The sequence below is a fragment of the Astyanax mexicanus genome, chromosome 2, assembly GCF_023375975.1.
Source record: "Astyanax mexicanus isolate ESR-SI-001 chromosome 2, AstMex3_surface, whole genome shotgun sequence".
Classification (NCBI taxonomy): Eukaryota; Metazoa; Chordata; class Actinopteri; order Characiformes; family Acestrorhamphidae; genus Astyanax; species Astyanax mexicanus.
In genome coordinates this window covers 32,513,643-32,528,812 of record NC_064409.1, presented here as the reverse complement: position 1 = coordinate 32,528,812, position 15,170 = coordinate 32,513,643, and the positions used below count along the sequence as shown (strand labels likewise).

Sequence of the window (15,170 nt, the reverse complement as noted above, 5' to 3'; positions counted from 1 at the left end):
TTAATGAAACATTGTATGCTGTCTAGTAAAAAAATGTTAGATTAAGTTAGTTCTTCTTCATGTAATTTGACTGGAAATAAAACAGAGAAGCACATCAAACTTAACAATGTCTTAGTTCTTAACTCTGGGGTTCTGAAGGATACTGCCCTGCACATTTTACAAATGCTTTTTGACCCAAACACACCAAGCCAACATCAAAGAACTACAACCAAGCGAGTCTGGATCATCAATTTAGGTCTTCCGCAACAACTTCACAGCAGGAGGTGACAGTGGTCTTTCAGAGCGGGGAGAGGGGGAAAAATGTCCAGGCTCATGCTCTTGAAACCTAGACTTGGAAGTTTCTGTTGTGTGAATTTCATCAAGCGTATAACTGGCTACCAGTTATAGTTATATTCATAGTGAGAAACCTGATTCAGGCTCCGGTTTGAAGATCTAGGGTTTAGGCCAGGGGTGTCCAAAGAGTTTCTGTAGGGCCAAATTAAGATTAAGATTAAGTGAGTTAGTTTTTATTTATTTGTTTTATTTGTTTTAATAAATCATTTTACGGGTAATTAAGCTAAAATTAAATATTTAATGTTTCTAATGTTTAGAAAAAAGAAGATGAATAATATCTGGAAAGTGAGACTGGCCATCGAGTATTTTTATATGATCCAAACATTGAAAATTGATGATATTTCTGGTTGAGGCTGAAACAGCCTATTAGTTACAGGCAACCAAGGTATCCATTTAAATTAAACCTTACATTGCTTAGCAAACATTAATGAAAGCTGAATTGTGAAAAACAGTTTCACATGAATGAAGAGTAACAATGCTTCATGGTTCTCACCACATAAGCAAAAACATTTACTGACAAATTCAATGTGAAACTGCAACATGCCAAGTAAAGAATGTTAATTGAATGTTTTGTAAGCTTTAAATATCCTAGTGTGGAAATCTAGGAGTACAGTATCACTAACTTACAACTTCCATAACAGAAAACAAAATAGCATAAAGTTAGCATAAGTAAGCATTACTGCAATGGCATTATTTATATCACAGCACAGTCTGCCCATGCTTTGATTTCACTATTTCATTAGCTGATTAGTTCAACCAGGAATCAAATGTTTGGAGCAAATAATGGCATTTTAGTTCACTTTTACATTAAATCTCTGCAAAATGATGACTAAATAATTAACGCAGCCTAGGGCTTTCCCCTTCCTATCTCACTTTACCTTCATTGTGTCAGGGAAAGCTCAGGTGCCAAGGTCTTTATTTTTATTTATTTATTTTTTTTCCAAAAGTGGCTCCAAAGCTGTGTTTATGTAAATTGTGCATAACGCCTTGACTGAGTTGAAGAAAGCTATCAAAGCCCACAGATTATCTGCTCACACGGTTGCGCAAAAAGCCTACCGTTCAAATCAGACGGAGCTAAACATGGCACGAAGCTGCTCCTTTGAAGTCCTGCAAACCAGAAGCACTTGACTGACATTAGTGCAGTGCTGAATAGAGGCTCTTACCTCCTCCAGTGCTCCTGCCAAACTGTGTTTTCCCTGAATGGAAAGCATGCCAAAGAAAAGGAAAGCTCTGCTGGAAGTTTCTAAATACACAGAGTAATTACTGGAGGTCTAAAAAAAACGACAGACAGAAACACTGACCCTGTAGTGAGGAAGTAATCACTCCCAAAAATTGCTTTTAGATTTTGCATTAGGATCAAGATCAATGCAAAATATAAAAAAATATCCTTAAGGGTCAGACTCTTGATACAGAAGCTTTAATAGAGGAAGTGAACACTTCAGAGGAGGTTTCAAATATTGGTCAAATCTATGCCAATGCTGAAAACAAAAGCATTGTCCGATACTGACACAATTGACCAAAATTGTGCTTCTTTGCCAATGTTTCCAGTAATTTTGTTAATGGTGTTCATTTCTAGTGAATTTCCAGGTTAGGAGATTAAACAGAATGCCTGACAGCACAGATGATCTGGAAGTGTTACAGGGGAAATGAATCAGTCTTAGCTTTGCATGCCTCACATGGGAACAGTGATAACAGTGGGATGTTGAGGGTTTTCTTTCTCATTATTTTAAAGATTTCACCATGGTCCAGGGTAATCAGGAATATGTGGCATATGGGGATGACTGATTAGGCTGAAAAATGCATATATTTAGCACAGAACCAACTATGAGTATCATAACACTGCACCTGCCACAGAAACATTGCAATTAATGGAGCAGACATTTTTTTCACTATCTCAAACAACATAATCCTGTACAGTTGGACATTTTAGTAAAATTCCAAGAAGTGCGGGACTGTGTTATATTTATTACTGAAAATAAATGGATTACTTTCAATACATATTTAGATTTAGGTGGTGTCAGGTTGTGCACTAGATGGTGAGTTGCACTATATAGGTTAAGGAATCAAGGAGTGTTAACTAAAAATTGAGAGCAGTAATAATGTAGATAATGTAGGTGGATCATGTAGCAACATAATTCCTGAACCTAAAAAAACTGTTCAGATTCTTTATGAATTTAAGAATCATTGAGAACTGTATATGAAGAACTGCACTAAGGGACAATTATAGAGAGAAATCAAACAAAGGCATACCTGTCAAGTTTTGGACTGAAAAATAAGGGATTTTTTCCGCCGCCCCAACAGCCCAAACGAGGGGGAAAAAAAAAAAAAAAAAAAATATATATATATATATATATATATATATATATATATATATATATATATATATATATATATATATATATATATATTATATATATTTTTTTATATATATATTTTTTTTTTATTTAATAGATTTAAAATTGAAATTGAAGGGTGCACAAATTTACAAAAAGGACATGGATCAGATATATTCCATAAGTAAATAATAGTCCTAAGGGGCCTGCACAATTAATAATCTTTCATTAATACTTCTTTCTATCGTTCAGTCCACTCCTGATCAGTTCAGTTAATTTCAGCCCTCTCCACATTTTCTCTCTCTCCAGCTCAACCATCTCTTCTACCCCTTCTAAATAATACATTACATTACATTATAATACATTACCACAATACTTGAGATTTAAACAAATTCTAACAAACCCTAAAACTAGCCCTGAACTAATAGAGTTTGGAAATGATAGTTATTGGCTGATCAGGCACATCATGGCAGGGCATTATAGATTTTTCTCAAACCCTGAATATCTATCTAGCTAATTCTAAAGTTAAGCTAACTGAGTCACAAGCTGTATTTTATTAAACACACAGTGGGTTTAATTTATGTTTTGATTCAGAGAAGAGTCTTTTTAACCAGCTATCAGAATCTCATCACAGTCTACATGGTTAGTTACCTTTCTTTTAGAAAAATCTCCGTATATCCAGATTAGTTTTAACGACAGCTGCTCCGACTAGCTGCCTGAACTCACAGCGAGGGGAGGGGCGGGGCTTCCCGCACACTAAACTGCGCTCCGCAAAAGCAGCTAGCTGATTGGCTGTTTCTCCTGAAAGGCGGGACTTTCTCCTTGAACCGGCACCACGATTGGTTAAGAGACACACAGCAGTCAGTGCATTGTCGCCTGTGGCCTATATATTTTTTTATTTAGTATAATACGGGAAATTTACGGGAAAATACTAATACGGGAGGACGGCGGGAAAGAGGAGTAAAATACGGTAGTTTCCCGGCCAAAACGGGAGACTTGACAGGTATGCAAAGGTACATGAGGGAATTGAGGGAGTGGCACTCTTGCACTGTTTGTCCGAAGAGAGGGCAAGAGAGACGGAGAGAAATGGAGAGAGAGACAGAGACAGACAGAGATGGAGGGTGAGAGAGATAGAGAAAGAGAGAGAGAGACAGAGGGAGAGACAGAGATAGAGAAAGAGAGAGAGAGAGAGAGAGAGAGAGAGAAAGAGAGCGACAAAGAACAGAACAGCTGTCATGCACACACACAGCAGAATGTGTTATCCCACCTGCAGCTGATTTTAGCGCAGACACACCCAACACCCCCTAGCACTCACACCTCTCCCTCAGTCACACACACACACACACACACACACACACACACACACACACACACACACACACACACTTAACAACCCAACACACACTGACACGCAAGGACTGCTTTGTCACCTGCTGGCACCATCCACACTCTTTAGGGATCTGATAAAGCAGCTTGTTAATCAAGGCTCATAGTGAGCCAGCCCAATCAGCCCCCACACCCCACCACACATGTACAGAGGACAGGTCATGAAGGTCATTGACTTCATCTCTCAGAGAACACTCAACATCAGCCAGGGTTAATTATTAAGTGGAAGAAGCAGGCACACTCAACTGGACTGGCAGCACCTGCAAGACCCCCGACACGTTAGTCATGTTTAGGAGTGTAAACCTCTGACTTCTGAACTCACAATAGTTTCGGATGATTTCAGAAACTACTGAGCGCATCGGGAATTCCCTATTTTGACAACATGAGACAAAATGAGAGTAACCGAAAAACAACGCTATATGCCACTCATTTTAAAGGCTACACTCTAAAAAAGTCCACACAGAAAACAAAATCTCTTGTCTGCATGAGGCAACAGTACATCATAAAAGAGACACCAATATACCATAAAAAAGAAAGAAAACAGAGACTTAAAAGTAGTATAAGTAGTATTTACATTTATTTACATGGTGAAATCTGTCTGAAGTCAATGTAGTTTATGACTTCAGACTCAGCCAGAAACATGCATGCATTGTAACATCAGGATTGTTTTTTTTTTTTTTAATAAAGCTCATATTTCAATGTCCACACGACAACAGTAAAAACACAGTGTTCAAAAAAAGCTCTTTTTACAGTCACTAAAAATGAATTCTTTATAAGGACAATAGACAAAAACATAGAAAACTCCATATATAAAAATTCTGGACACATTCCACAGTCTTAACCAGGCTGAGACTAAAACAGAGCTCATCAGATATGAATATGAAACAGTTTAACTGGAGTTCTGCTTACCTGCCTGCTCTACTGAAATAGTGAAGTTAATTTACCGCTATCAGACAAATAACATTTGTTTCATTTTGTTTAGTATGTAAAATGATCTACATTATCAAACAGGAACTTTCCAAAACCTACTGTGTACAGTACAGTTTAATTGCCACACTCAAATAAGCACCACTATTTATTCCAAAACCATTTCCCCTAACACTGTTTTCCAAAATTGGTTGAAATCAACAAAATATAGCTTGGTCAAGTCCAGAAAAAGGCACATCAGGAGCTAAAATAACCTTTATAACTTTATAACACCAACAGTACCCAGTACCCAATACTGTTCCTACAGTGACTCAGTCATGGGCTGACTTTGCAGAGGGCATAATAACACCAAACAAAACCTCCACTCAGAACAGTACAGGCGTGCCCATTTACTGACTCAGGGTAAGCTGTAAGGGCACTCTCACAGCACTTATAGTATCAGCCCAGTCGAAACCAGACATACAATATTATAAAAATGTACCATTTAAAATTTGGGTCTATACAAGACATGTGACATGAGCTATAAAACAAATCTATTGTTTCTATGCTGTAAAGATAAACTATATGTAAAAACATCTGCCAACAACTATATGATATATTTATATCTAAATATATTGTCCCACCCCTATTAATTTGGTTACTTTATGTTCCACCCATTACAGAGACAGGTGTGAAAATGCTCTCACACACACACAGCCTAGTCCCTAAAGAGAAGCACTACCAATAAAATTGGTGTCTCTGCAGCAGGAAAACCTCAACCTGTTGGCATCATGACTAATGCCAGGCAGGGACTAGAGGGGTATAAAGCCCACAGCACTGAGCTGTGGAGCAGTGGACCTGTTTTCTTTGGAATAATGGTACTCCATCCACTTCTGAGATGAGGTGAGGTGGTGATCATCAAACAGTCTGACCTAACTTGCACTTTTGTGGCTGAATGCAATCAAATTCTCATGACAAAGCTACACATTCTAGCAAAAAGATATCCCAGGAGAGGAGACACAGTTTCTACAACAAAAGCAGGGTCTTTTTAATACCCTTGATTTACAGCAGAAGAGACATTTCATTTATCTGTGGTCTCCCAATTGTGTGGGTACTGGTTTGTGTTACACAGTGCTTCACTACTGTGTTTATCTATTAGACACAGATTAAGCCCAGAGCAAAGAATTTTAGAAAATAGAAAGAAAAATCAAAATTGCCATAGAAGTTCAATACATTTTTCTTATTTTGTCTGAACTGAATGTATGGAGCCAAAAAACAGTGAAAAGTGAGAATTATCTACATTTAAACTGACTATTAGGGCTGCTGAATTTGGGGGAAAAAAATCATGTGATTTTTTTTTTATATAAACTGCAATGCACAAATCGCAACATGTGACTATATTAATAATGCGTCTCATCTAAAATCAGCATTGTGTTACTTCCTGAAACAAAACATTGGAAATATACAAGCCAGCATTAAAGGAAAAGGCAAGAATAACTTAATATATGCACTCAATCACAAATGCATGATGCATCACACAAAGCTAATAAAAGAAATCTTGATTCTGTGGATCATTCTCAAGCTCAATCTTTCCTTTTCCAGTTTTCAAAGCAAACAATTAAACGCACCAAACTGAGCATACTTGGCTTTATACAGATAAGGCCATGCTGGCTAATAAATCTGTGGAATATGGTTTCCTGGTACATGCATTACGAAGCAGCCAGTCACAAAAATTCAGTACATGGTTACATGGTACAAACTGAATCAAGTAAAATTAATACTCAAAACTGCAAATCTACCACATAATACTGAGGAAACAAATAGAAAATATACACATAAGTAAGTTGTTGCACAAGTAAAAAGTAGAAAAAAACATAACTAAACAGGAAACTTTACCCTCCATCCTTGTTTACAGTTTCCTACAATTCCTTGATTAAGGGTACATCTATCCTGGCCATGGTTTAACCAATATAGTCATATTATCAAATTAAAGCTAACATCCAGCACTTTTCCCCTAATGATAACTGATTCACATCACATTCACACCAATGCACTGGAGCATAGACCCCCGATTAGATCACACAATAAGCAGGTTACTCTGGGCCACTTGAGTGCCTAAAACTTAAAAGTTGATTTAAGTTCCACTAGAATAATTAAAAAATATGAGAACATATCTAAAGCAAAACTTAAATGGCATATATGCACAGAAGAAAACCAAAAACAGATGTTACTCGTGGGGTACCTGCAATCTTATCCAGTGGAACAGGCAGCAGTTAGAGAAAGCACTCAAACAAATCATTAGATAAAATCGCTGCATCTCAGCATGTCCAGGCATGTCCCCCACACTCAGTCAACATCTCATCCTTAGCAATTAACTGCAAAGAACAGAAGCTACTCTGAAGGAAATGGACTTAATTTGAGGAGAAAATTGTGCTTGCCCGCCTCATTGTGTGGCAGTGCCATCTCCTCAGCAGACTCTGACCTTTGTTTTCTTTCTGATTGTTTTACACAATCCACCAGCAAATACCCAATTTGCTCAACACAGGCCTGAATTAACACTCACAGCAAGATATTATGCCAAACATTAGAAGTTCACATTTCCTCTTCTTTTCACGCTGACTCAATAATTTCTGTAGACATATTGACTGACAAGAAGCGCAGATTCTAAAGGAATGTGAGGGACGAGGCTGAACAGTATTTGTGGGCCAAACTAACATTTCCTCCATTGCTTGAGAGGCTGTTTGGGAACAAGGCTGCTTAGTGAGGAAAAAATTTAAGAACATGAACCTTAACAGAGATTTATTTACTGATTTGCTGCCTACCAACCTTTTCATTCAGGTCACTGACTCTTACAACAAAAACAAACATCACTTACAGTTCATGGTTTATTTGCTCTGGTGAGTCTGAGTTTGGCCTTTACTTGATTAATCACAGAGCAGATGACATTTTAAATTCAGTGATATATTTCGTATTGAAAAACTACTGTAAACACAGGCCAATCTAAATTAAGTGATAAAAATGCTAGTTTTGGAATTGTTTAGTATTTGAGAACAGTTTTGCTATCAGTACCGCCCATCTTCAAATCTGACCCCAGACCAGCCCTTCTCCTCCCTGTAAACATGCACTGCTGAAGGGGTCCAAAGAGCAGAGAAAGGCCTTTTCAATTAGCTCATAACTGAGTGGGCCGCTCAGGAAGTGAGGATGACAGAGGGAGCGTCCACAGATTATTCAAGAGGCCCAATGGTCGAGCAGCTTGGATGAAAAACACACACGCATGCACGTACAAGCAATGCAGACTATACTAGCCTGACCGCTTTTTGTGCCTCATGAAAATCAGCATACACAAAGAACACACATTTAACTGAAGCACAAAGAGGCAAGAATGGAGTGAGGACACACAATCCTTCTCCTTCTGCCTCTCTCTCTCTCTCTCTCTCTCTCTCTCTCTCACAAACACACACACACAGATCGACAGGAAACACATGAATGGAGCCACTGTGCATGGTCTTCATGTTCCACGGCATGAAAGACAAACAAACAGAGGCATTACTCATGATCTCTCCCAGAGATGAAGGCAGACAGGGAGAGGGGGAAAGAAAAAAAATCACTCTCTCTCTGCACTGGACCACTGCTCCCTGACCTTAAGGGGGCTGGGGTACTTCCTCTCCCTCAGCCTCTCCTCAGTCTCCCCTGAATCTCTCTTGCAAGGCAGGACCTCTCAGGCCATACTTGGACAAATCAACACAGATGTTTCCACTGCACTTTTGGATTAGCCCCCTTTTTAAGACTGTTTGGGTTCAGTGCACCCCAAGTGCCATAATATGTCTCAATCAGGTACTGTGTTCAGACTTTTCAGGGACATTGCTGAAGGGCAACCAACTCCAGAGACTGAACATACTGCACTCTAACAGCAAATATACTGATGTCCATTAAATTATTGCAATCAGTTTGAGCTCATGCATATAGCAGCAACCTACACAATTTTATCTCTTGGGTAGGGGGCTTTTGATCATGGTACAACCTATAATCTAATCTATCGATTTTTTTTTTATCACATTTTAAACTTTTATAGTTGTGTGCCAGAGCAATTTGCCAGAAATTGACAATTATTAACTAACCCAAGTATTGCCCTAAATCTAACACAACTGAAGAAAAAAAAGTGTCGCAAATACTGTATGAACTTCATTCAAACACAGGTTATAAGGATCAGTCTGATCTTATGCCACTGAATTGAACATACACATTAACTGAACTTCACTTTGAGTTTTTTTAGCCCACATTACTACGTATAAGCAAACTCAATCAAAGCAAAATTGTTCTATTTTGGACCTAATTTTATGTTATTTAAGCATGCATCTCCAAATACATTAGAATAACGGGGATTATGATTCTTTTGCAGAGTGCTATTCTGAAATTGGGGGGCGTGGGGGGGGATTATTATGGACGAAAGTTCAGCAATTCTATGTTTATGGTAACAACATTTACTAAGCAAAGACACACTAGAGGTACTTTCAAAAAGCTTTGTTTTCAGTTTTTTTAGAACATTTTCCATACAAAGGCAGAAAAAACACCACATATTTTAAAAAACAACCAGGTACTGTAACATAGTTAGGAGCTCTCTAGGAACCATTTGAAACATGTTTTATCTGTCATGGTTCTGCATAAAATGGTACATTTACCGTATAACTCTTAAAGAAAGCCATTTTAAGGATGGAAGTTGTCACAAACTAGGTCAGGAAAATGTGTTTTGTTAATTGAAAAAGCAAGAGCCTCATTGTCTTTCATTGTCATTAATGAGCCTACACAAGGAAAGTCTATTTTTAAACACTGAAATAAAACCAAAAATGTGAAAGGAAGTTGCTGGCTGAAATCAAAACCTGTGGCATGACCTTGACACTTGTTTGGTGAATCATCAACAGCTCTGTAAATGCACAAAACTTCACTCCAATGTTGAACTACGCTGATTCCACCACTGGGGTCACCAGTTGCTTTTCATTATGTGACCAATAACAATTTAACCCCAAGTTAAGACAGGCTTCAGCTCTGTACATATAGCAGAATTTAGAGACAGGCTTTAAGTTATGAGGTTAGGCTTAAGCAAACATTATGGGAAATATCCAAAGGTCTACACAGTGTCTACTCCCCTAAATGTGAACATAAATCCCAAGAGGCCGTACAACTAGCATCTCAGCCACCCACAGCGGACACTTCAGAACATTTTCTACCGAAGACTACCAACTACATTATATTGTAGACACTAAAATGACCTCAATTTTGGATTATGCACATAAAAGGGCCAAGAGAATTTCATAAAGAGCAACAAAAAGGGTCATTATTGCTGCTCAGCTACACAATAAAAAGTGATACGATTACAGCCACATTCATTTTATATTTGTATTACTAAAAGCCCACAGACTATACACAGAATGTAACTGATAATTAAATATGATAAAATAATTCCTGACTTAAACAAGCTCTGTAAATGGCGAAGGTGTATATTACCTAACCTTGAAATTGGATTAAATGGGACAATGGAGTTAGGCAGGATTACATGAAGACTGACTGAATATTCAACAAGATGGTTATTAATAAATATGGCATATAGCTGAACTTTCTTAAGCTAATTTTGCTTTTTGTTTGTTTGGAATATGCAACATTAGAAATGAGGGAAGCACTGAGGTGGAGGTGGACAAGAGTGGTAGCCTATACTGTAAAAAGTAGGATAGTGACACAGATTGTGACACAGAACTTCACACTAGACCTTAAGCAGCTTGGACTGTGTTTCTCTCCACTCCTGCTCCAGACTCTGGATCCTTGATTTCCAAATGAAATGCAAAATTTACTGATGGTCAGTGATTGGTTGGAGTGCCATGTCATCTGCTGATGATGATTCACTGTGATATGTCAAGTCCAAATTCAGTGCAGTGTTTTCCCAGAAAAAACACCTTATGCTTCCCTTTGCTGACAACTTTTATGGAGATGCAGATTTCATTTTCCAGCAAGACTGGGAACTTTTGGGCCAAAATATTAAAATTTTCTGAGACACTGATCTTTGGGTTTTCATTGGCTGTAAATCATGTAATCATCAACAATAAAAGAAATATATAGGTACACTACCGTTCAAAAGTTTGGGGTCACTCAAACAATTTTGTGTTTTCCATGAAAAGTCACACTTATTCACCACCATACGTTGTGAAATGAATAGAAAATAGAGTCAAGACATTGACAAGGTTAGAAATAATGATTTGTATTTGAAATAACATTGATTTTACATCAAACTTTGCTTTCATCAAAGAATCCTCCATTTGCAGCAATTACAGCATTGCACACCTTTGGCATTCTAGCTGTTAATTTGTTGAGGTAAGCTGGAGAAATTGCACCCCACGCTTCTAGAAGCAGCTCCCACAAGTTGGATTGGTTGGATGGGCACTTCTGGCGTACCATACGGTCAAGCTGCTCCCACAACAGCTCAATGGGGTTCAGATCTGGTGACTGCGCTGGCCACTCCATTACCAATAAAATACCAGCTGCCTGCTTCTGCTGTAAATAGTTCTTGCACAATTTGGAGGTGTGTTTAGGGTCATTGTCCTGTTGTAGGACGAAATTGGCTCCGATCAGGCGCTGTCCACTGTGTATGGCATGGCGTTTCTAAATGGAGTGATAGCCTTCCTTATTCAGAATCCCTTTTACCCTGTACAAATCTCCCACCTTACCAGCACCAAAGCAACCCCAGACCATCACATTACCTCCACCATGCTTAACAGATGGCGTCAGGCATTCTTCCAGCATCTTTTCATTTGTTCTGCGTCTCACAAACGTTTTTCTTTGTGATCCAAACACCTCAAACTTGGATTCATCCGTCCACAACACTTTTTTCCAGTCTTCCTCTGTCCAATGTCTGTGTTCTTTTGCCCATCTTAATCTTTTTCTTTTGTTAGCCAGTCTCAGATATGGCTTTTTCTTTGCCACTCTGCCCTGAAGCCCAAAATCCCGCAGCCGCCTCTTCACTGTAGATGTTGACACTGGTGTTTTGCGGGTACTATTTAATGAAGATGCCAGTTGGGGACCTGTGAGGCGTCTGTTTCTCAAACTAGAGACTCTAATGTACTTATCTTCTTTCTTAGTTGTGCAACGCGGCCTCCCACTTCTTTTTCTACTCTGGTTAGAGCCTGTTTGTGCTGTCCTCTGAAGGGAGTAGTACACACCGTTGTAGGAAATCTTCAATTTCTTAGCAATTTCTCGCATGGAATAGCCTTCATTTCTAAGAACAAGAATAGACTGTCGAGTTTCAGATGAAAGTTCTCTTTTTCTGGCCATTTTGAGCGTTTAATTGACCCCACAAATGTGATGCTCCAGAAACTCAATCTGCTCAAAGGAAGGTCAGTTTTGTAGCTTCTGTAATGAGCTAGACTGTTTTCAGGTGTGTGAACATGATTGCACAAGGGTTTTCTAATCATCAATTAGCCTTCTGAGCCAATGAGCAAACACATTGTACCATTAGAACACTGGAGTGATAGTTGCTGGAAATGGGCCTCTATACACCTATGTAGATATTGCACCAAAACCAGACATTTGCAGCTAGAATAGTCATTTAGCACATTAGCAATGTACAGAGTGTATTTGTTTAAAGTTAGGACTAGTTTAAAGTTATCTTCATTGAAAAGTACAGTGCCTTTCCTTCAAAAATAAGGATGTTTCAATGTGACCCCAAACTTTTGAACGGTAGTGTATATAGGTATAATAGGGCAGCAACGATTGACAACTAATCATTCATTTGTAACAGAACTGCATTACACAAAGTGCCGGGGACAGAAGCCCACAAATGGGAGATGGGTAAATGGCTCTCTCGCACAGTTTACACAGTTTAAACTCAACAGTTTGTGTCTCCAAAAGTGCCCAAACACAACAGATCACATTTTTAATTACTAAATATCAGTACTTTTTACATTTAAATATCCAGACATTTAAATGCCTTTTAAATCTCATGTTCAGCTATTTCTATCATTTTTAAAAATGGAGGCAGAAATAATCTTCCTCCATTTTTAATCTAAATAAAAATGGCAGAAATAATCGTTGACTAATCAACTAATTGAAAAAATAATCAGATTAGTCAACTATCAAAATCATTATTAGTTGCAGCCCTAGTGTGTAATATATGTAACGTTAATGTTATATAATATATAGCTATGAGTTTCACATTTTGAGCTAAATTACTGAAGCAAAGCATTGTTTCAATGATATTCAAGTTGTTTAAGATACACTAGTGTAAAAGTGAACAGTATTGAGTCAAAGACTGTGACTCAATACACACAGTGTTGACTGCAGTAGGTAAAGTCGGAGAAAAAAAATCATTAATTAAAATTGCATTGTCTTTAAATATGCAAAGTTATGCTATGTTATTCTATTTCATTGCGTCAGTGAAATTTTATGGTCTTAAAATGACAATAATATCATTTATCACAATTTGTGGGACAATATATCGTCCACAAAAAAATCTTATAGTGAGAGGCCTACCGTTAGGAAATATCGTAACTTGGTATCGCCCAGCACTACATATCAACGATGGATTGAACCAACTTTCGGTTAACCTAACCTAGCTTAACTAGCTAACCTAGCCTGCTTAAGTTATTAAATACGTGTTAAAGCTAGTTAGTTAAGCTAAGCTAGCTAGTTTACAGGAGAATATAAAGCAACACATGACACTTTACGCTTCTAAATAAGTTTTGAAACCGGGGTCAACCCTATAACACTAGCTAACACACGAAACTGCGGTTTAAACATTAGCTGTGGCTGATGTAACCTGTATTAATTAACAGTGCAGGAAAACCATCAGACTACAGTTAAAGGAAAGAAGGCTTTAACCGCTAATAGTCCATAAGATACACAGATACAAAACAGCAGCGATTTCTGCTCTAATAACTAACTAAAGCCTAACAAACAGCTCAAACCAGTTCAGCAGACTTCTACAGAAAGACCAGCAGCCTGGAAGCGAGTGTGTGAGCCCAGGTAAAAAAAGGAGCTGTTGTGGTTAGCCTTATCTATCCGAGTTAATGAAAATCTCGTGTCTGTTTTGAGAGCAGAAGAACTGTTTATCTACCGTCGTGTCTCGAAACAAAACACACAAAAAGAAGTAAACGCCGCTCTTACCTTTACGGATAAAGTTCAACACACGAACGATAAGCCCCCTCTGAATCTCCTCTGAAAGTGTTGAGCTTCTATTTCAACATCCGAGGTACAAAAAAAGAGAAGGAAAAACTTTAGCTACATCATTCTGCCTCCGAACTGCCCGCGGATCCAGAAAATCAGTGTTTTCCTCGAGTAACTGCCGGCAGGAGACTCAGCTCAGTCCGTGTTTTAAATCCGAGGAAACTCTCTGAGCGCCGTCCCTCCTCACACACACTGACTGACTGACTGACTGAGTGATCACATGACGATATATCCACACACAGGTAGAGTCAGAAACCACACTCACTCACTCAGCGACACACCTGAGAGAGCGAGATATAACCGCCCCTGAAGTGAACTGGAGATCCGGGGTTTTCACCCAGGCTAATAACGAGACTGGTCTTCCCCTGCAGTCTTTAGAGAGGGGGGCGTTCAGCTAATCCAGACCCTCCAGCTACAAGCCCAGTGTGTGTGTCGGTTTACAGACATGGAGAAAGACGCAACAAAGTAGACGACTAGCTGGGAAAAAAAGCCACTGATTGTTCCACCCTCCCTCTTTTTTTCCCTCCTCCTCCTCCTCCCTCTCTTTCTCCCTCTCACTCTCTCTATCCGGAGTTTTTTCGCCCCCTGTGGGGGAATAAAAGCACAGACTCTACCTAAACCAGCCTCCTCTCTAAACTAGTTTACAGTTTTTCTTAAATGTTTACACACATTTTCTGAAAACATGCCTCATACTCTCAGAACTCTACTCACAAATCAAAACAAACACACACACACACAAGAAAAAACACCTCAATTCCCATACACAATTAACTTTACTTTCAAAACAATGTCATCTCTTCTCAAGATGGTATTTTGTTTTCACATAGCACACACAAACAATCAATTGAATACATATTTATAAGAACCAGTTGAACACTGATGAGCTCAGTGTAAAACACTATGATGAATGTTCACCATAATGACCCATTCAGTGTTACACTTACTAAAGACAGTAAATACATAAACAAATACACAGTCCCAACCAACACAAAGTTGCATGTACAA

The 15,170-nt window shown here is 38.5% G+C and overlaps 1 protein-coding gene across 1 annotated transcript in view; it reads right to left on the bottom strand.

The window, feature by feature from the left end:
* The window catches only part of plxnb2a.1 (plexin b2a, tandem duplicate 1), a 183,416-nt gene extending 168,778 nt beyond the window's left edge, over positions 1–14,638 (bottom strand). Inside the window, exon 1 of the mRNA XM_007229723.4 lies at positions 14,106–14,638. The gene's annotated coding sequence lies outside the window, so the exon portion shown is untranslated. The remainder of the gene's footprint in view (positions 1–14,105) is intronic.
* Between the last annotated feature and the right edge of the window lie 532 nt (positions 14,639–15,170).